General features: G+C 37.1%; 1 protein-coding gene across 5 annotated transcripts in view; it reads right to left on the bottom strand.

Annotated features, from left to right (window-relative positions):
- The window catches only part of FGF14 (fibroblast growth factor 14), a 628,696-nt gene that overhangs the window by 138,198 nt on the left and 466,410 nt on the right, over positions 1 to 24,088 (bottom strand). The window contains exon 1 of one of the 5 annotated variants that reach the window (XM_086708514.1): positions 13,749 to 13,861. The exons of the other annotated variants lie outside the window; for them this stretch is intronic. The gene's annotated coding sequence lies outside the window, so the exon portion shown is untranslated. Of the gene's footprint in view, positions 1 to 13,748; positions 13,862 to 24,088 lie in introns of those variants that run through there. 5 annotated transcript variants of the gene reach the window in all.

The following is a 24,088-nucleotide window of genomic DNA, read 5'->3' as shown; positions in this document are numbered from 1 at the left end:
TATCTCAAAGGAGTGTTCAAAATCTTAGCAATATATTTTCAATAAGCACACAATACTATGTATTTCTAGTTAAATTACTAGAATATTCCATGCTTATTCAACCAGCCTCTAAATGTTCAATGATAACTCTTCTTTCGATTTCTTCATTACAGGATTTTTTAAATTAAGAAAACCACTATTGGCAATAACTACTACAAACCTCTTTGAAATTCTGAAAGGAAGCTGTGCCATCTTGAAATACTCACAATTTGGAAATTAAACTTGTGATACTTTTTTTTCACAGTGTGGCATGCACACACACACACACACACACACACACACACACAAGTAGCAAAGTGTGGGACCACTTTGCCACTTAAGTGATCAAAACGACATTCTTTGACTTTGATAATCTTTTCACTTCTTGCAGCTCATCCAAAAAGCCTTTTTATACTTATTATAAGATAAAACATAATCACATATTATAAATATTAATCATGCCTCTCTTTATGTCCTTCATAAAGTTTGAGGTTAATCAAATATAACTGAATGGCTTGAGTAACAAGAGTAGTATTAACACTTGCTAATATTTTGTATTCAAATACTATTACAATAAACAAATTTTGGTGCTGGAAATATGAGTGAAAAAGAATGTGAATGTTACATGAACTATATGGCATAATCTGAAAGAGTTTCATAATTATGCAGACTTTCTTTAAAAAGTGATTTCTACATCTAACCAAGATAGAGTAACAGGGACCAGAAGTACTCTTTCACAGGAAACAATAAAAAAATCACAAATTGAATTTTGCAAGACACTGGACATCAGGAAATGAAAAACAGTAGTCCCTGAGTGATGGTAAAGAAATAAGGTGAGTCCTACTATTTCCTGAGAGAGATTCCAGGGCATAGAGAAGGGCAGGGAGCCCAGTGGACTTCCTAAATTGAGGAAATTGAACTTAAAGTCCAGAGAGACCAAAGTAGATGGCATACAGTAGATTGGGAAAGAGAGAGCTGCTGAAAGAGAGAACATCTAAGATCTGCAGAGGGTTCCTGTGAGTATTCAGCTTTGCACTGATCTACAGTTTATGTGGGGAAACCATCCCTAATTGGGGAAAATCATCTGAGAGGATTAGAGGTAACACTGCCTCAAAAACACACAGGACTGTAAACACTACCTGTTCCCACTAGTCAGACCGGAAAAATTCATAATTCATGGGGATTGAGCAGAGTATAAATAGGGTCTTACTTCAATAGGGAGAAAAATTAACCGTAGTCTGAGTCCTGCATTAGTCTCACCTAAAAAATCCTAAAAACAAGTACGAAAGAGTATACCATTTCAAAGGAAATTAACTGCATCCCAGAATAAGCTCAAGAATATTTATAGGAATACAAAAATTTTGAGCACTCAATAAAGTAAAATTAAAAATATTTGGAATCCAATAAAAAATTACCAAGCATGCAAAGAAACAGAGATTTCACCTGTAACAAGGGGAAAAATCAATATATCAAACTGAACTAGAACATCCTCAGATGTTAGAATATTAGAAAAGGACATGAGGTCATTATAACTGTATTGCACAATTCAAAAATTAAGTAGAGACACAGAAGACACAAAAAGGGCCCCAAATGAACTTCTATAGATGAAAGGCACAAGTTGTGAAATGAAAAACAAAAACATTGGTTGTGTTTAATTGTGGATTTGGAATTGCAGAAATAAAAGGGTAAACTTGAAGACATAACAATAAAAATGGTTCCAAATGAAACCCACAGAGAAAAAATAATTAAACAAATAAACAGAGCCTTAGTTGTGTGATAACTTGAAGCGACAAGAGGCATGTCTAACTGAAGTCTCCAGAAGAGATTATCAACAGGACAAGAAGGAAAAAGATTTGAAGAAATAATGGCTGAAAAAGTTCCAAATTGGTAAAATGTATCCAATATCCAAATAGCTTAACAAATTCTAAAGACAGGAAATATGACAAAAACTACATCAAGACACATCTTACTGGCAGTACTCAAAACCAGTGATAGAGAAACAATCTCTTCCCCCCTCCCCCGTAAGGAAAAACACATTACATAGAGAAATAAAGACAAGAAAGGCAGCGGATATTTTGTTTGTAAAAATTCAAGCAAGAAAACAATGTAGCAACATCTTTAATGCACTGAGAGAAATATTTTAAAACTCTAAAATAGTGAACATATCTTTAAAAAACAAAGGTAAAATAAAGAAATTTTTAGACACACAGAAAAGAGAGAGTATACCATCAGAAGGATTCCATTATGAGAAATGTTGAGGGAAGGTACTCAGAGACAAAGAAAATGATATCAGAGAGCAATATGTATCTAATCTAGGATAATGAGCACTGGTGATAGTAAATACACAGGTCAAGACATACATTTTTTGTTATGTATATCTCTTTAAATGATAATTGACCATTTAGGCAAAAATCATAATGCAATGTGGGGTTTATAACGTGTAAAAGTGAAACATAAGATGGCAATAGTATAAATACCAGGAAAGGAGAAATGGAAATATGCTACACACACTTAAATATATACCATATATGCTATTAGAAAGGCCCCACATTTGGTTTAATGTTCTGCTGATACCATCTTGAAATTATTAATAGTTTTTTTTTTTTTTTTTTTAACAATAGGCCTTGCATTTTCATTTCGCCCTGAGCTCCTTGAATGATATACCCTGTATATCCTTAGATAGCCTTAGATACAACACCAAAAGCATGATCCACTGAAGAAAACATTGATAAGCTGAACTGTATAAAAATTCAAAAACTTCCACTCCAAAATAAACTGCTAAAAGACTTTAGGACAAGTCACAGACTGGGTGAAAATATTTACATGGTTTGTACCTCAATAAAGGCTTGTATCCACTAATACATAAAGACTTAAAACTCAATAATAAGAAAACAAGATTCCAATAAATCAAATGCACAAAACTATAGAGAATTTTATCAGAATATTTGTAGATGAAAACAAAGTTCATGAAAAGATGCACAACATCAGTAGTCATTGGGGAAATGAAAATTAAAGCCATAGCGGGTTACAGTTACACATATTACAAGATTAAAATTAAAAAGAGTACCAGACAAATTGTTGGCAAGGATGTGGATAAGCTGGAACTCACCTACACTAATGGGAGGAATAGAAATTACTCCACTGACTTTAGAAAGCTGTTTGCAGATTCTTAAAATGTTCAACATAAACCTGCCTACATAATTCAGTCATTGCACTTGTAGATATTCATTCAATAGCAATAAAAGCTTATGTCCATTCAAACCATGTATGTGAATAGTTATTTGTAATTATTTGTAATAGCCCCAAACTGGAAACAACCCAAATGTCTATTTAACAGATGAATGGATTAAAAAAAAACAACACCAAAAAACAAACAAACAAAAAAAAAAACCCTGTGGAATAGCCATACAATGGAATACCACTCAGCAAAAAAAAAAAAAAAAAAAAAAAAAAAAAAAAAAAAAAAAAAAAGGAATGAGCTATTGATAAATGCAACAAAATGGATGGATGCCAAATAATTGTGTTGAATAAAAGTCATATAATAATAATAAAAAAAATGGGGGCGCCTGGGTGGCTCAGTTGGTTGAGTGCCCAACTGTTGATTTTGGCTCAGGTTATGATTCCAGGCTCATGGGGTCACCACGGGCTGCGAGCCGGGCATGGAGCCTGCTTAAGATTCTCAGTCTCTCTCCCTCTGCCCCTCTTCTGCCTGTGCTATCTCTCTTTCTCTGAAAAAAAAAATTAGGAGCACAAAGAGGCATAAGGAAATTTTGGGGTGATGGACATATTCATAATGTTGAGTGTGATTGTGGTTTCTTTTTTTTTCTTTTAAGTTTATTTATTTATTTTGAGAGAGACAGAGCATGAGCAGGGGAGGGGCTGAGAGAGAGGGAGAGAGGAAGAGAGGGAATCTCAAGCAGGTTCAGCACTGTCAGTTCAAAGCCTGACCTGGGACTCGAACTCACAAACGGTGAGGTCATAACCTGAGCCAAAACTAAGAGTCAGACACTCAACTGACTGAGCCACCCAGGTGCCCCATGATTATAGTTTCTTATGTCAAACTCATAGAATTGTACACTTTAAATACGGAGAGATTATTTTACAATTACACCTTAGTAGAGTGATTAAAACAAAAAACGAAAAGATAAAAATATATATTAATAAGGATGAAAGAGATCTCAGGGTAAAGAATCTTACAGTGGATAAAGAGGGATTATTTCATAATGATTAAGGAGTCAGTTCATTAAGAATACATTAAAAATCCTGAATGTTTATGCACGTACTGACAGTTTCAACTACATGAAGCAAAAATCAATGTAACTTCAAGGAGAAACAAAAAAGTATAAAATTATAGTCAGAAATTTCAACTCTGTTCTCAAAAAATTATGCAACAAATACACAGAAAATCAGTAAGGATATAGAGGAAAAAAGCTTAAGGCTTAGAGTGTTATCTGTGAAATTTAATATACTCTGTTAAATCACTACAAGGTATGATCCACTTCTCTGAGAAACTAGAAATGGGATTTCCTAAATGTAAGAAACCTGAAAACTAGTATTTGATTCATTCATAGAATTTTCACAGCCAGTCAGACCTATAGCAGGTTGTATGAATTTGCTTCCCAGCTGTGATCACATTATCTAAAATTGAGGATTAACAGGACAAAAAGTATGGTGTTTAAGAATCAAGAGCATCTGTCAAAATTAAAGTATCTAAAGGCTTCCAGTGTTATGTTGCAAACAATATAAAGTGTTGCATTAACCATGTAAACAAGATTCACGTTAGATGCATAATTTTCTTAGCTTTCTTAAGAGAAATTGTGGAGGAAGAAACTGGGAACTTTACATGAAAAAAAGTGTTTTTGTCTTTTGAGCACACATTTGCTTCAGGGTCTGGACGCACTTTCCTAAGTGTACTATGCCAAGAAAATAATCAGGACCATAGGTGAATTTAAGAAAATAACCACATAACAAGGGCTGATCAATGCCTTCTCCAGAGCTGAGGCTCACACATTTGAGAAATAATATTTCAAAGCAGGTATAATCTCATTTTGCCTGTTCACTTCTAGGGCTACAGAGAGATCTCCACCCAATGATCAGAGCTGGCTGTAATGAACTTGTTGAAAGTGGTACTGATAATCCCATAAGGCTGCTTCCGTTTAGGGAAGGTACAGACATCTGAGCCCTCTTCCCTTCAAAGTTTCTGCTTCAGGAGCCTCTGGGTGGCTCAATCAGTTGAGCGTCCAACTTCGGCTCAGGTCCTGATCTCATGGTTTGTGGGTTGAGCCCCGTGTCAGGCTCTGTGCTGACAGCTCAGAGCCTGGAGCCTACTTCAGAATCTGTGTCTCTCTCTTTCTTCCCTTCTGCTCATGCTCTCTCTCTCTCTGTCTCTGTCTCAAAAATAAATAAACATAAAATTTTTTTTTTAAAAAGTGTCTGCTTCAGACATTTGTCTTCCAGCTGCTTCTAGGAGGAGATGAGAGTCATAAACTCTTTTGTGAACCAAGGCTACTCCCTCCAGAACCTCTAAAGCAGCAGGGGAGGGAGGAGGAAGGAGAAGGTATTGAAAGGTACCTATTCATCACAATTGACATGGACACTTCCAACTAGAGAGGTAAAACATTTAAACCAAAGGTCATGAAAACAAAACAAAACAAAACAAAACTGGAAATCAATGTGGAAGTTTCATAAAGGATGATGCAGAATTTAGTCTTGGTTTTAGAGTTCAGTTGTGATGAGGTATGTGTATGTTGAAAGCCGAAAACTTCTGCATAATTTATCAGGAAGTGGTGCCTCTTATCATTTTTATTTATTACACTTAAATGACATTTCATAACAATTTCTTCAAAGAATCCTTAATGGTGCATCCATCACTGAAACTCCATATAGTATAGCTCCAGGAATAGATCGATTCATCTTGGAAAACAAGAGAAGAAATCCTCACCATGTTCTGTTTAAGTGCATTGCAAAAAGCCAAGGTATTTAACTGGCTCACTCAAACAACTACTCGTTCCAGGCTCTCTGTTAGGAGCTGAGAGGAATTTACAGTCAAAGCAGATTGCCGTCCATTATTCCCAGCATCAGCAAGCCAACATATGATGTGGGTCCTGAAATAATGAGGCTGGGCAAACAGAAAGTTTCAACGCTAAATGTAACAGTAGGAAGAATGACAGCTGTCATCTCCTGAGCCCATACTCTGGGCTGGAAACTACTCTAAGTGCTTCTTCCATATTGAGTCATGAATCCTACAGCAAACTTTTGAAGTAGGTGGCATTATTATCCTCACGTTACACATAAGCAGACTGAGGCTAAGAGGGGTATGTGCCTTGCCCAAGATAACACAAGAAGGGAATGATGGAGCTGGCATCAGAGCCTCTGGGGTCTGGCCTCCTGCCTATCCGCATTCCATTGAGCCGGGCTTTGGCTGAGGACCCTAGTGTATTCGGAGCACCCAGAGGTCACAGTGATTCACTGAAAGCACACAATGAGAGCACTGACAGATTAGAGGACAATGACTGACATGGCGGGCCCTGGCAAAACTGTATTAGAGAACGTTTAATCTGAAGAAGGTGGAATTTCATTTTTTTCCAAAATTTATGGGGTTGTCACGGAGACAGTGGATTATTTAGTCTTGCCCTGGATGACAGAAATAAGACATAAGTAGAGTGACATCAAGATTGAACTTATGTGAAGGTGGTGGTGTTATCTCTGTGATAACTACTATGTTCCAGGGACCTAGAAGGGTGTCTGTCATATACTAGGTGCTCAATAAATAATGACTAACTGAATAAATGAATTAATAAGGGGGGAGAAATGCAGCTGTCCAGTGAAAGAAAGAGTGAACTCTCCCACGAGGTCACGGCTTCCTCTGCACTGAAGCGTTCAAGAAGTGATTAGATGGTTATCTATCCAGGGAACTGGGGAAAGCATTGCTACTTCGCATGCCCTAATTTCAGGCCTGCTTTAAAAAAAAAAAAATTTATCTGAAGATACAAGACAAATATGAGAAAAGGACAACTTTATTTTAAAATGTGGAAGCCATCATCATGGGCAAAGGACCACTGTAGGACCATGGTCCCTCCCCTCGCACACAGGCACAAGAATGGCAAGCTTCACCCCTTTCCTCTCCTAGGGGGTTGGACTGCTCACAATTAGGAAGTGAGGCAGAGTGGACACCAGTGAGGAGACTGGAGTGAGGGGGGCTGGGGGGCAATTTCTTACTAAGCTCTTAAAGGAAAACAGACAGATCTTGCTTATTAGAGCAAAGTTTAGAAGATGGAAATCTATAGCAGGTGAAAGATTGAGAATATGTTGATATGTCATAAGGTGAACCATGGGGTGCTGAGCTGTAGGCGAGCCAGGCATATTTCTACAGGAGCGAGACCTTCTCAAGTCTGGGAGGAAATGTGCAGGAGATTTTGTATTCAATTTAACTTTTTTTTTTTTTTTTTTAGTATTTCAAGTTTCTTTAACTTTTACTTTAGTTCACAAATATAGTTTCATGGTTACAGCATGTTTACTCAATAACCAGTCCCATGATTTGGATACATTTTCAGGGTGCAGTGTAGGCAGGAGGAAGAGAAGTGGCGGCTGGGTGAGGATCTGATCCTCCTGCCCTCCCTACCCCTCCCCTCCTGAATGTACACTGAAGTCCTAAGCCTCAATTTTAAGTCTTTTGCTTAAATTGGATTTATGGTTTGTAGCTTTGGCATCAGATCCATATGTTTAACATCTAAAAGAGAAAAACAATGCTGAGAAAGGCACCACTCAGGGAGCCCTGCTCCTTTCAGTGTGTGAAGTTCCTCTTTGCCCAAAAGCCTTTCTGACCTGTAACTGAGCCGGAATGGGCCCCTGAAAAAAGTCACAGTGTCCTAGAGAAGAGCCAGAGAGGCTGGCGTAGCTGAAGCCTCAAAGGAGAACAAGATCTGGAAGGTTTGCAGTCACGCCTCAGTGAGGCTAGTTTCAGATGACAAATAGCACGAGCAAAAAAAAAGGAAAAGCAAAACTTTAAAACACTACAGTCAGAAACACCACTTAACCACGTCCATGCTCATGTCTGTTATTTGCTCTTTTCTTTGACAATATAACTTCTTAGGGAACAGAAATCCCAACATTTTTACTAATTTTTAAATCCTGGTTCAGTCCTTGAACACAGATGTATGAAAGCAGATTTAAAACTCCTCCTTCAATTCTAACTCCATACAAAAGCCTGAAATCCTAGTGGATTTTGGTTTGAAGGTGTTTTATTTTTTAAGGAATTTACAACTTTATGTGGTCTTCAAGTTGGATAGGATAGAAAACAGATCAACAATAATAAAAGACTTAAGTGTTCATTCAGAGAATACCACAAACCAAAGAAGAGGGACATCTTTTGTAATGAACTGAAACGTGTGGTATAGACATAACTACTAAGGGCTGGTTATTCTAGCCTAGGTGGTTAGTGGAAGGCCTTGGAGAGAGTGTGAGGTGTGAACAGAGTCACAGATGGCCAGGGTGTGGAAGGTGGATTGAGAAAAGGGTTTTCCAGGTAATGGGAATATCCTCTTGGGGAAAATTATTTCTGAAGACATGTTGTTGGACAGGATGGGGTTAGAGGACTTTGGGATAATGGCACACCAGGGTGACCACAGTCTGCAGGCAGCTCTGGGACATATGAAACACAACCTGAACAGTTGGCACGTTAAACAGTGCAGAGATAAGAAAGTGTTGTGTCTGGTTTTGCTTAATTGAGAAATGATCTATGTTGTGACATTTTAGAGAACATATTCAACTATAGACTACTACTCTACACACAATGAATCCTCAGTAAAATAAATTTTAAAAATGTAATGTGAGAAGTGCATTTGGTTTGGTTCTAAATTTCCAAATTCAAAATTCTAAGCTTTGCTGTAGAGAATGTTAGCAGTGTGTGTGTGTGTGTGTGTGTGTGTGTGTGTGTGTGCGCACGCGCGTGCGTGTGCGCACATGTAATAAAATTTAAAGACTGGTTTTGTTAAATGCTATGACTTTGGGTCTTTAGGTCATTTAAGATTGTTCCCAATGGGGCGCCTGGGTGGCGCAGTCGGTTAAGCGTCCGACTTCAGCCAGGTCACGATCTCGCGGTCCGTGAGTTCGAGCCCCGCGTCAGGCTCTGGGCTGATGGCTCAGAGCCTGGAGCCTGTTTCCGATTCTGTGTCTCCCTCTCTCTCTGCCCCTCCCCCGTTCATGCTCTGTCTCTCTCTGTCCCAAAAATAAATAAACGTTGAAAAAAAAAAAAAAAATTTAAAAAAAAAAAAAAAAAAAAAAAAAAAAAAAAAAAAGATTGTTCCCAATGACATTTCCGCAGGGGATTAATTTAAATAATACTTTAAGCAAGAATGCTCTTGCTTCATGAAGACAGGCTATGTAATAAGATCATTAATAGAAAAGCAACAACAAAAAAGCCTTAAATTCTTATCAGTATTTCTCTGAAATACTTGTAGCTAAACAAATTGCTGTAGTATCTCCCTAATCAACTCAAAAGCAGACAACTTTAAAAGGCCACATATTCTTTTTGAGATAACCTTCTGATGAAAGACAACAACAAAATACTTCTAAAAAGATATATTTCTACTTATGTACAATCATGAGAAAGCTTCAAAGGGAATATCAATTAAAAACAAAGTTTAAGTATCATGATAATTGATTTAGTGTAAATACAGATGAGAAAAATCTGAGCTGCAATTTTCACCTCCCTGGATAGCTGTTGTCTTTATTCATGTACTAAAATATTTGAAGAAATGAATTTGCTGTAAACTTTGTGCCACAACATCAGGACTGTAATATATCTTCTAGAGCTTAATATTTAAAGAAATTATAAAATTATTCTATGTGACCAAATCTAATCATGGGATGCAGAAATAAAGAGACAAGACACAAAACTGAATACGTTTACAAAACCACACTTGGAGAAATTCCTCCATTTCCATGCTGGGAAACAAACCATAAACACTGATCAAAAGCAAAATGTCAAAATGATGTTTCATCAGATAAAAGGGTAATAGAGCTTTACTATATGCTTATCTGACCTAGAAATTTGAATGCACATTATCTATTTCAATCTTTAGCCCATAGTTTTTGGGGTACAGTGTATAACATGTATTACCCACGTTATATATGAAGAAAACTTGGATCTGAGAACATACATCATTTGCCTATTATTGTTCAGTTAGTAAGAGATGGCATTGGTTCTTTTTTTTAAGTTTTATTTACTTATTTTCAGAGAGAGAGAGAGAGAGAGAGAGAGAGAGAGAGAGAGAGAGAGATCCAAGCAGGCTCCATGCTCAGCACAGAGCCCAAGATGGGGTTCGATCCCATGACCCTGGAAAATGACCTGAGCCAAATCAAAAGTCAGATGCTCGACTGACTGAGCCACCCAGGTGCCCCAAGATGGCATTGGTTCTAAATCTGACATGTGTTGGGCTTTGAAAGTGCCTTTGCTTTGTGGGGCTCTTATGCTTACACATCCAAATGTTCATTATACACACATATATTCAAACTAGCTCCAGTGCCTCTGCACCTGTCAAAATACTGCCCTGTATTAAGGCCTTGTCTGGACATCCCATTATGAAAGGGTCTCTTTTCCTCCAAGGTGAGAAACAGTCTTTCCTTCCTTGGTTTGGATATTTTATGAAACCATCCTTGTTGAGTTTTAAAACTCAATTTATTTATACAAGACAAAACATAGTTTCTCTATAGTGAAAGTGTTACAGTTAAGTTCTTTTTTTTATTATTTACTTATTTTCCCAGTTAACTTCTGATATAAATCTTGACTTATGCCAAAGCCTGAACAAGGTAAGAAGTGTTTATGTGCAGATCCAAGCCTTTCTTGGGAGGAAGTTTTGGTGTTCTCGTTTCTGTCCTCACCAGCTCACATCTGTAGAATACCAAGAAGTTCCATTTGCAAAGATCACTTCCTGCTCACCTGAGAAAACATTGATCTTGTGAAACAGACTAATTCCAACTTCTCCGGACTCCTTTATGAAAGCTTTATGTCTGCTTTGCTCTGCAGTGTACCAGGGAGAGCCATTTGGTGACTGCTGTTCATTTAAATCCCTCCATTAAAATGAGATCTGTAGTTCATAAGGTCATCCCAGAAAGACAAAGCTTTAAATAAAATTGGAACTAAAAAAAGAACCCTCAAATCTCAGAGAGGACAGAATAAAATAGGTTTATAACAATATGGGTTGTAACAATGCTCTACTCCCACACAGCCTACGTGCCGGAACAAAATGTTTCCCAGGCGGAGAAGAGGATTTATGCCTCTGTACATTCATGAAAGCAGACAAGATCAATGGGAACCCTGTAACCACCCTAGTGATGCCACACACAGCAAAACATCCAGCCAGAAAGGCGCATGTGCTGCCGACAGCCCTCTGCTCAGACGTCTGCAGGACTGACTCCAGATAGTATGGGATTTGGGGTGGAGGGTAAAGCCTGGATTTGGGGCAAAGGTGGAGCCAGTTACCCTCTCTCCAGATTGGTGAGTTGGATAAGTGCCTAACCTTTCAAAGCCCATTTTCTCACCTGCATGGACATGAGTGAGATCACGTCTACCCATCACAGTAGGACCACTAATGAGATCAGGTATATATAGATTTGAGAACTATAGCTGGCATTTAGGAGAGATTAAATGGGGTTAAATTTCCCCCATCTTCTACCATTTATTGTCATTGCTCCTGTTATAGGAATTTAAATTGGAATACCTAATATCCAAGTCTTTGGTGAAATTGGAAACAATAATACAGCAAGATAGGTAGTTCGTAGAGAGACCATCTACCATCTCCTCTGCTCCTTTTCCCCCCACAGGACTCCTACCCCCCAGTCACCATACTCTTGATGCCTAGACCCTCACAATACCCTTGTCCATCCCTCTGCTCCGCAGTATGAAAAGTCACGTGATTCTAGATGCTCCCCAAATGGTGCCCTGTCTCTGCATTCAGATAAGATCATCCCAGAGGAACTTTTCAGAGCTGCCTCTTTCCAGAAAGCTCCCTCCTGCTTAGAGATACCAGGATGCACCCTTGTCCCTCCCCACTCTCTGTGTTTCCACACAGAGGGCAAGTCTCATGTTCTGCTCCGTATCTGCCGACAGGGAATAGTAGTGGTGATGGTAATGGTAGTAACTATAATAATGATAACCATCATTTAGTCATTACTCAGTATGTGCCAAGCACAATACTCAGAATTGGATAAACATTACTTAACTACTTAACATGATCCTTAGAAAACCATACAAATCAATTATTATCACTCAAATTTTATTTACTTAAATACATATGTATAATGTGAGACTTAAGCAGATAAGGAATTTGACAATGTTCAGATAGTACTTTGTAAATCTAGGTTTTGATCCCTGTTTGCAAAGCTATTGGATGTAGTAGTAAATAATTATAGAGTTTTCATGTATTCCATGCCAGTCACAGAGCAATCTTATGATCTAGACTTCCGGTGGAGGCAAAGGAGAGATGAGGGAGAAGATTCAGATGAGAGCTTTACATGTAAGCAAAGAGCACGAGAATGTGTATGTCATAGGTAGAGACTGAGCCATAGACAAAGAAAAGTCATCCAATCATTTGATAGAAGTTATAATGTCATTGTTAATTGTATCAATGGCTAAGATTTAAGATATCTAGAGTTTACAGAGCAGGCCAAAGAAAAGAAGGAAATGGACATCTCATCTGTCAATACAAAGATGCAAAAGAAACAGCTTCTGTTTTAGATTTATTTGCTTTTTAAAAAAATGTATCCTTATTCAAACTCATCACTTACCCCTAAAAGCACCATGTATTACAGAAATACTTTTGATATGAAGATTTCTATATCAGTTCTCTTCATATATTCTTTAAAAAGTGTTTTAGAAACAAAGGAAAGTGGTCCTCACCCTAATTGTTTACCATTTACCCACATATATTATTTGGGCATCAGAATAGGCTTAGTAAAAGCTAATTAAGATCAAGACATTCTTAACTTGATAATTCCCTTAACAGCAGAGAGGAAGTGCTATGCTTTGCAATTACGTGGGCCATTGAACACATGAAGTAAAAGGGATTAAACTTGTTATGACTCATGAACATGCCCCCAAATTACCCCAATCCCAGTGTTATCTGGTTTAAGGGAAAATGAATTTGCAGAAAACAAAGAGGTACTTTGTCCTCAAATCCCTGAGATCTTCAACAACAAAATCTGCAGTTTGACAGTGCACTGGCCTGACCACAGTGCAGTGGGAAGAACTCTGGGGGCTCAGCCATTTGTTGCCTGTCTGGTGAAGTCATAAGTCATAGGCTCCCAAATCTCTCTGTGAAGTGGACATAAAAGTACTTGGCCAACCAACGTCACAGGATGCTATATGAATCTCACACATTATTTTAAAGAAGTAAGAAGCAAAATCACGAACTGAGGCTGAAATGGTGGGTAAGTGTCCAAATCCTGAGAGGTGTAGCTAATTATGCCAAAAATGAGTTTTGTTCTGAGAATATGTAGTTCAATAAATTAAAGCAGGCAAGTGACAAGATCCTATGGAGATGCTTAAAGTATTGCTCTGGTCACTAGACTGTTGGATGTGAGGCATGCAGTTAAAATACCATCCCTGTGGACCATGCCATAGGTGGGAGGGCCTTTTTCTGAAATGGCAGCAGCAGGACGGTGACAAATGCACAGATGTGAGAACTGTGGAGGAGGAAGAAATGATAGGATGAATTCTAACAGTGGCTTACTTTCTGCACTGGCTGCCTGCGGCTTAAAGCTGGCCTCTGCATCTTTTCCAATGTCTGTTTCCTGTTCACCGTCATCACCTCTCCATCCAGAACGTACTTTCACAGGTGTTTCCTGGCCCCTGCACCCAGAGCCGCATGACGTCAGCTCGCCTTATCCTCTCACAATACCTTTTGGCCAAGTGCTGCATTGGCCAGTGTTACATTACATTGTTGCATTAACAGTGTTGCATTGACAGTGTTGCATTTTGCCTACCTGTCCATGGGATTGTCTTGCTCTGACTGACAGCGTAACAGTTCCCCAAAGATGTCCACATTCTATTCCCTGAAACTTGTGAACATGTTACCTTATATGGCAGAAGGCCCTTTGCATGAAGGGTTAAATTAAAAACCTTACCATAGTGAGATTACCCTGGATAATATAGGTGGGTCCAGTGTAATTACAAGGGTGTTTGTAAGAAAAGTAAAAGGGCGATATGACTATGGAATAATCATCAGACAGATGTAGTGTTGAGGACTTTGAGGCTGGAGGAATGGCCATATGCCAAGGAACCCAGATAGCCTCTAGATGTTGGAAAAGGCAAAGAAATGGATCCTTCTCTAGAACATCCAGAAAGGAATGTAGCTCTACCGACACCTGGATGTTAGCCCTGTGAGACCCAGGTCAGAATTCTAACCTACAGAATCATCATGTAATACATTTGTGTTGTTTTAAGCCACAGAATTTGTGCTAATTTGTTACGGTAGTAATACTAAGTGATGATACTTGCACCAGACCGTTAGCATCTCAAGGGGAAGGACTACATCTTTGATCTCCTGAAGCATCCCATACATAGGCTCTTTGTGTTTGTGATATCACTTTCATAGAATACCGCAGCCTCCCCCTACCTTTCCTGCCCTTTTAAACATCATTTTCTCCCTTGTGGAGATATGGAAAAATAATTAAGGAAGTGTGTTGATAAACACAGTCTTTGGTTTCCTTTGCATTTGGAATGGCCTTGCAGCATTTTAAAGGTGCTTTCACCTTTAAATCCTCAATGGAAGATTAATTAATTAATTAAATCCTCAATGGAGATTTACTATCTCCAGCTAAGAGTGGACTTTATCCACATTATGATTAAAATAATGTACAAATAGGGGCACCTGGGTGACTCAGCATCTGATTTTGGCTCAGGTCATTCTCTCCTGATTCTTGAGTTTGGGCTTGCTGCTGTCAGTCTGTCAGCACAGAGCCTGCTTCAGATCCTCTGTCCCCCTCTTTCTGCTCCTCCCCTGCTTGTGCTCTCCCAAAAATAAATAAATAAATAAATAAATAAATAAATAAATAAATAAATAAATAAATAAATAAAATAATGTACAAATAGGGCAGAGAATGTAAAAAATGAAAACAGTTGTGTTGCATGAGAAAGTAAAGCTTTAAATTTGTTTTTGTGTGGGGGCCACCTGGGTGGCTCATTGGTTGAGCATCCAACTCCTGATTTCCGCTCAGGTCATGGTACCACTGGTCATGAGACTGAGCCCTAAGTAGGGCTCTGTGCTGACTGTGTGGAGCCTGCTTAGGATTCTTTCTCTCCCTCTCTCTCAAAATAAATAAATAAACATTAAAAAAAATAAATTTGCTTTTGTGTGGTTATTGTAACAATACTTTGTCTTGTAGCCAGTACTGCTGCTGAAGGAACACCACCTTCATGGGCCCTTGGTTTAAAAAAATTTTTTTTTTCAACGCTTTTTTTTATTTATTTTTGGGACAGAGAGAGACAGAGCATGAACGGGGGAGGGGCAGAGAGAGAGGGAGACACAGAATCGGAAACAGGCTCCAGGCTCCGAGCCATCAGCCCAGAGCCTGACGCGGGGCTCGAACTCACGGACCGCGAGATCGTGACCTGGCTGAAGTCGGACGCTTAACCGACTGCGCCACCCAGGCGCCCCTGGGCCCTTGGTTTATAAAACACTTGCAGTGGACAGTATCTTAGGGGTTATCTACTACTGCAGTGAACCTCCCAACTTTAAGAGGAACTGAGACCCATCTTTGTCTGCAGTAAAAGAAAGCAGGATCAGAAAGTCCTGCCTCACACCCAAGGCTAGTGGTCTGAAGCTACAAGTAGGAAATGTCAACTCTCATTTACTGCCTGTGCCAAGACGCTGTTTATAACTTTATACGGCCTGCCATATACCTGTTGACAGATGCTGCCATTAGTTAACTTAGAGTGGGTATTGGTTGGGAAATTGAGCTTCTCAAACTTCCTATAATGGTTTTGGATATTTAGTAAGTTCTCCCTTCACTTTAAGATAAAAAAAAAAAAAAAAGGAAGACGAGGAGGGATTCTACTCAGTAACAATGGGGGCAGTCACAAAGACTCAAATACATTTGCATTTTTAATCTTGCCTTTTGGCACAATTCACATTTGCCTCATTGAGACCCCCTTCTGGAAAAAGAAAAAACATATAATTTCTAATGTAACCTAAGACAACAAAGTAAAAGAGATGACAAAACATTTTTTTCCCATTTAAGGGCCTCATAAAGAATATTCATTTATCCACCATATAATTTTTTTCCAAATCACTAAATCTGAGACCTTTAAAATGAATTATATTTTAAAATACACTTTTGATATTTTGACGTTAGAGACTCAGTTAATATTAATATCCATCTCTGGATTTCCTTAGATTAAGGTCTATGCATACTTCCTTTTGTCAGAGATTTGATGTGGGTATACACTTCAGAGATTTTACACACCATTCATCTTCTAATGACTGCTTTTGAAGGATAATTTTATTTTTTCCAGTGTATATTAAGTCATATTTTTAAAGAAGCCATTGGATTTTCAATGATTTTTGAGGTCTGATAATTTCCTTTCCTTTCCAGTGCCTTGAATCCTTTATAAATACAAAGTGAAGGTCATCAATTTCAGTACATAATTCCATCAGGTGAAGGGCTTCATACACTTCTCTACTTCCCCCTTTATTTTCTCCCCCTGTTTATTCATTCAAAGTTAGTTTTTCATAGTACAAATGCTTGTTCTTATCCTGGATATGAATATCATGCATTCTTTCACATTAGGCAAAGAACCATTCAAATATATGAAACCTTTTAAAGGCAGATGAAAAATAATTATGCTCATTTGAAGGGGCACTGAGGTACAAACACAGTTGTCCAAGAGAAGTAACTTCAGCAAATTAAAATGTAGAAGGTAAGAATGCATCAATATGCAAAGAAGCAACTTTCTATACTTTGTATTGGGAATTAGAAAGGGCAACATCTGATGTTTGATAGTCAAAAGGCCAAAAAGTAAAGGGAGGGATTTGTGAGAATTATCTAAGGTGCCTAGGCATATTTTACACCACAAATTCTCCAGTGATTCTCAAATATTAAGTACTTTCAGTGGTAGAGGAAAGTAAGTAATCATGTTTACTGGTGAGTCTGCGGGATATCGTCTCAAATAGCACCTCATTAGTAGGAGTTCCTTTGGAATCTTGATTCTACACAAATTCGTTAAAATTTGAATTTTGAAATTTTTATTCTAAATTTTAATTTGATATAAAATATTTTAAAATACTTACCACAGTTAAAATTGATATTGCACAAAGATATACTTATGGTTTCTCATACCCCCATATACTGCTCTGTTTCCAAGGGTATCCATACACATTTGCAAAGGATGCTTGCCTCCAGAAAACACTTGTCTGCTATTGAGACAGAAAAATAATGTCCTCTGAACATTTTTATCATTTTGAGTTCATGTCACCAGGTCAGTCTCATCTACATATTTTGCCTTCTATTTTCTAAATCAATCCTCCCTCCACACCCAATGCAAAATTTAAACCTATCACTCACACTAAGGTGTTGAATCTTTTCTTTTCATACTTACCTACATTGTAGAGTTCCCTTTTCATTTTCAATGTCCTATGCATTTCGCCTCTGCTTATCTAGCATCACTCTCCAGGCATTACATCATTCCTTAAATCTGTACAGACCCTATTCACAAACTTTGAGTTCTGTCAGATTTTCCTCATAATGTGACTCCACCATGGAGAAAAATAGGTTAGCTGAGAGGCAACAAAAAATTCCAACAAGAAGATACTAATGCCTCACCAGAGAGACATATGAATGCAAAAGAAATCCACATTGAAGTAGAGAAAGGGATGAGAAATGAAGTCAGATCTTTTAACACAGCTTGAGGAAAGTTATTTTTTTTTCATGTGTGTATGTGGGTGCACACAGGCAGACATATGTGTGTATCTCTGCATGTTTTATCCAAAATGGTACGATGTTGTGCCATATTCATAGCACATCAACACTATGAATTAGGAGAATCCTTTCTCCTATGGCTCTGGTCATGATGAACAATGAGACCATAATAGGAGAATTCATATGCTGAGGTATTTGTGGTTTAGCTATAAAATAAGATGACTGAACTGGATGACTTTTAAAATTTCTTCTAGGCAAGACAGAAAAATACACTAAAGCACAAATAAAGATAAGAAATAATGAAGTAAATAACCAAAAACCTTTCTTTACCTTTTCCTCCCACTCTAGATGTTCAAACTGACTTCTGTTGATATTCCTAAAAATAAAATTAGAAACATGGTATGCTGGGAGATGTGTTGTTATGTGTGTAGAAGAGAAGGGCTCTAATCAAATAGATATGCTGAACGTTTTTACCCAGGTCCAGGGTTTGCCCCTCATTGTGTGCATGGAGTGTGGTAATTTACAAAGCATTGTCATATGCATTATCTCATTTGAGGCCAGCAAAATAGACATAGTGACATTAATTTATATGACCAATAAGGACTAAAGATTAGAATGACCAAGTCATTGATTCAGAAGTACACAACTCTAAGCCAAAGGAGCTCTGCAAGACTAAGGCAGTTTGGATGGGGCCTCTGTTAATGCTGGCATCAAAATGTGCCATAGAATTCATTAGGAGTACTCTGATTTCTTGTCAAGACTATCCTAGCCTCTCCAGAGTATTTGTTAATAAGAATAAACCTGTTGCAGAGTATTTATAGCAGCATGGAGCATGGGATTCTCCATTTCATCTTTCTCATAGACTTTTAGAGCTAAGCCAAAAATAGGACACATACAAATCTTTATTACTCTTTGTGAGGTAAACCTTCATGTTTTTAATATTATAGCAGGTGTTTTGATAATCTACAATTTGTTGCTGTTAGCAACTGTCAGGGAATGAATAGGGAGAATGAAAGAATAACCCAATTTTTACAATAGAATACAAAAGGCTTAAAATAATCCCAGCTGGCAGTATTAGCAGTATAATACCATGGCACATATAATATACAAAGATGTATATCTAGAAACAACTATTGATAAAAATATCCATCTTTGTCCCAGATTTTATTAGAAATTGGAACTTAAAATGAGTTTTAGTCAGTAATGTTTCAAAAAATCAAATCAGATCAAATCAAATCAAATCAAAACTGGTCAAGAATTTTCTCTTAACAGGGGTACCAGGGTGGTTCCAGCGGCACCTGAGTTAAGCATCTGGCTCTTGATTTGGTCCCAGGTCATGATCTCAGGGTTCATGAAATCAAGCCCTGCATCGGGCTCCATGTGTTGACAATGCAGAGCCTGCTTGGGATTCTCTCTCTCCTTCTCTCTCTGCCCCTCCACTGCTCCTGTTGCCTTCTCTCTCATAATAAATACATAAAATTTAAAAATTAAAAAAAAAGAATTTTTTTCAAATAATTTCTTCCAAAAGACAAAAAAGTTGGGAAAAAATGGTTGGAACTGATGATTTGATCATACTTATAAATCATAAAAGTTCTCTCAAATTTGGTCAAGATACTGATTTCTTTCTCTATATTCAGGATATGTTGATTTAAAAAGAATATAATATTTTCTAATTGCCAGTTTCTCTGAGAGCTGGGATTTAAAATTTGGAAAGCAATTTCACTGCTAGTTATGACCAACTAACCAGTATAAAATCAACTCTCTTACCAAATATGAAAGCTAGGTACTTTAAAAAAGAAAAGAAATGAATTTGATTATAAGTACTATAAAGCTTCCTACACAATTAGGACTTGAGGGGTCAACATCTCAAAGAAAAGGAAAACACATGGAGGTGAGCACATTATTATATATCATTCATCCTCTTAAGAATTTGCTGTTTCAGAAGTAGAGAAAGGCAAATGGCTGAAAATCAGAGCAAAGCTTTTGGCAGTCCAAAATGCTGAAGATAAAAATTGGAGACAAAATTGGAGATTAAATTGGAACTCTAGTGTGCCAATGAGTAGTGCCCTTGGTAAACATCCAGGATTTCAACTGGAACCCCTAGAAAGCTATCCCTTAGCCAAAAAGCAAGCTAGAAATAGACACGCTAACACACACACACACACACACACACAAATACAGGAAAAACAACTTCAAATATATTTCATGCTAGGATAAATTGGGATTTTCTGTCTCTACTGTAATTACCTACACACACACACACACACACACACACACACACACATACATCTCCTCTCCAAGGAAGATACAATCATAGACAATCTCTATGGATTTCTACCTAAAATGTTCAATACTCAAAAGTTGCCAAAATTTTTTTACATGCCAAAATTACAAAAAGAAATACAAAAAGATCCAAGAGAAAAACAGAAAATAGAAACAGATGCTTAAGTCATCCAGATAGACATTAAAAAGCATTAATATGTTTAAGAAAATAGAAGACATGATGGAGATCTAAACAGGGAACTAAAATAATCAAATGTAACTTTCAAGATTAAAAAATATATAATAAAAAGGAAAAAAATCAGCAGATGAGTTAACAGCAAAAGGAGAGAGGACTAAATAACTGGAAAATATCTCATTTGAAAATATCTAGACTAAAGCACAAATACATAAAATCTAGAAAATAGAGTAAGGATATGGGAGACATAATGAAAATTACTGACATAAATGTAATTGAAGTCCCAGAAAGACAAATGATAATGGTGAGGAAATATTTGAAATATGTTAATATAATAAAAAGATTCTGAAGCTGCCATAAAACCCCACATCCCAGACTCAGAACATGCTGCAAACCTCTTGAAAGATAAATACAAACAAAGCAACACCTTGGCAAATCATGATAAAATTACTGACATAAAAAACAAGAGAAAAATCTTAGAAGCAGCCAGAGGGAAATGAGTACATATGCCTTTCAAATGAGAAATGATAAGATTACCATGGAATTTTCAATAGGAAATAATGGAAGCCAAGAGACAATAGAATGATGGGGGGGAAAAAACCCTCCAATCTAGAATTCCACACCCAGTAAGTATGCCACTCAAAGACGAACTACGAAATGTTCACTCAAACAAAACTGACAGAATTCATAAATAGTGGACTGCACTAAAATAATAACCATTATAATAATAAAAGAGATGTTGGGGCGCCTGGGTGGCGCAGTCGGTTAAGCATCTGACTTCAGCCAGGTCACGATCTCGCAGTCCGTGAGTTCGAGCCCCGCGTCAGGCTCTGGGCTGATGGCTCGGAGTCTGGAGCCTGTTTCCGATTCTGTGTCTCCCTCTCTCTCTGCCCCTCCCCCGTTCATGCTCTGTCTCTCTCTGTCCCAAAAATAAATAAACGTTGGAAAAAAAAATAAAAAAAAATAATAATAAAAGAAATGTTTAGGTTGCAAAGAAAAGTGTTTCCCAGGTAGAACCCTAAAAATGTAGAAAAGAATAAAGAGCAAGGACCAATACTGTAATACATACTGAGTCTATTACATAATAGAAATAATTTTATTATGTTTTATATACACATGGAAATAAAAGCATGACAATAAGAAATAAATAAACAACAAAAACTAGAGAGATTAAGTGATAAACCATTGTATTAAATGTGGTAGGTATTCAAATGTGTATCATACTCTATTAAGTCAACATTAAATGTGGTAATATCCAAGGTAATCACTAAAATATATTGTAATGGATTTATAAGCCTCAGACTAATAATGGTGGAAAATTCAACAATAAATAATATTCCTGACATATTAAAAGAATGTAAGAAAATGAAGAAACAGGTAAATAGAATAGACTGGATGCTAGAGAAGATGTGGAGAAACGGGAACCTTCTTGCACTGTTGGTGTGAATGCAAACTGGTGCAGCTGCTCTGGAAAACAGTGTGGAGGTTCCTCAAAAAGTTAAAAATAGACCTACCCTATGACCCAGCATAGCACTGCTAGGAATTTACCCAAGGGATAGAGGAGTGCAGATGCATAGGGGCACTTGTACCCCAATGTCTACAGCAGCACTTTCAACAATAGCCAAATTGTGGAAAGAGCCTAAATGTCCATCGACTGATGAATGGATAAAGAAATTGTGGTTTATATACACAATGGAATACTATGTGGCAATGAGAAAGAATGAAATATGGCCTTTTGTAGCAACGTGGATGGAACTGGAAAGTGTGATGCTAAGTGAAATAAGTCATACAGAGAAAGACAGATACCAGATACCATATGTTTTCACTCTTATGTGGATCCTGAGAAACTTAACAGAAGACCATGGGGGAGGGGAAGGAAAAGAAAATGTTAGAGAGGGAGGGAGGCAAACCACAAGAGATTCTTAAAAACTGAGAACAAACTGAGGGTTGATGGGTGGTGGGAGGGAGGGGAAAGTGGGTGATGGGCATTGAGGAGGGCACCTGTTGGGAAGAGCACTGGGTGTTGTATGGAAACCAATTTGACAATAAATTTCATATTAAAAAAATTAAAATAAAAAATAAAAAAATAAAAAATAGATCAAATAGAAAACAAATGGTAAAACTGGTATACCATTAATTTCATTAAATGTAAATAGACTGGATATTCTAATTAAAAGGCAGAGATTGTCAGAGTGTAACTAAAGCAAAAATTAAATCAAAATAAAAATAAAGTCATGCTTACAAGGTGCTCACCTTAATTATAAGGATATAGACAAGTTAAAGGTATGAAAAATAGCCCCTACACAAACACTAAACTAGATAAAGCTGATGTAGTTATACTAATAGCAAACGAAGTAAATATTAGAGCAAAAAGCAAGATGTTATGATAAAAGGGAATGTCCACCAGTGAGATATAATCATTTCCTATTAGCCTATAAAGAAGGCAAAAACTGACATATCTAAAGTAGATACAGAAAAATTCATATTCATAATGGGAGATTTTTAACATAGCTGTCTCAGTAACTGACAAAAGTGGAGACATACATGAAAATCAATTTTTAAAAGAAAATTTGAACTACACTGTTAACAAATTTAATATAGTTGGGTGTGCATAAATTGTTTCATCTGGCTACTGAAAAAAATTTATTTTCAATCTTCATATGTCACTTGTTCTCAGATTATGGTGGGTTTAGCCTACAGATCTAGTAATTTATTTTTATGAAAAAAGATAACTAGACAATTCCTAAATATTTGAAAATTAAGTGAGAGCTTCTAAGTAATCATGAGTAAAAGAATAAGTCACAATGGGGATTAGAAAATATTTATCAAATGCAAATTAAAACATAACACAACACAACTCATGCAATGCAGCTAAAGGGAAATGCTTGGGGTGTCATGATTACAGATAAATTTACAGCATAAAATCAGATGTATGCTTAATGGTCTACAATTAATAAGCTTGCAATTTGTACACTCAAGAAGTTAAAACAAACCAGTAAATTTAATCTAAATAAAATAGAATGAAATAATAGTTAAGAACAGAATTAATAATGTGGTGTATCACATTGATTGATTTGTGAATATTGAACCAGTTCTGCAGCCCAGGAATGAACTCCACTTGAACATGGTGAATAATTCTTTTAATGTACTGTTGAATTCGATTTTCTAGCATCTTGTTGAGAATTCTTGCATGCAAATTCAGGGATACTGGCCTGTAATTCTCCTTTTTAGTGGCTTCTTGGATAGAGAAGATGTGAAATACTCAGTGATGAAAAAGAATGAAATCTTGCCATTTACAACAATGTGAATGGAACTAGAGGGTATTATGCTAAGTGAAATAAGTCAGAGAAAGACAGATTTCATATGATTTCACTCATGTGGAATTTGAGAAACTCAACAGATGAACATAGGGAAGGGAAGGAAAAATAAGATAAAAACAGAGAGGGAGGCAAACCATAAGAGACTCTTAAATACAGAGAACAAACTGAGGTTTTCCAGGCGGCGGGGACAGGGGGTTAAAAGGGGATGGCCATCAAGGATGGCATTTTCAGGATGAGCACTGGGTGTTTTATGTAAGTGATGAATCACTGGGTTCTACTCCTGAAGCCAAGACTATACTGTATGTTAACTAACTTGAATTTAAATTAAAAAAAAAAAAGGAATAGAATTAATAAAACACAAAAACAGAAAATAGAA

The sequence above is a fragment of the Puma concolor genome, chromosome A1 (genome assembly GCF_028749965.1).
Source record: "Puma concolor isolate L17-30 chromosome A1, mPumCon1.1.hap2, whole genome shotgun sequence".
Classification (NCBI taxonomy): Eukaryota; Metazoa; Chordata; class Mammalia; order Carnivora; family Felidae; genus Puma; species Puma concolor.
Note: the sequence above shows the minus strand (reverse complement) of the source record. Positions and strands in the feature narration are given on the sequence as shown.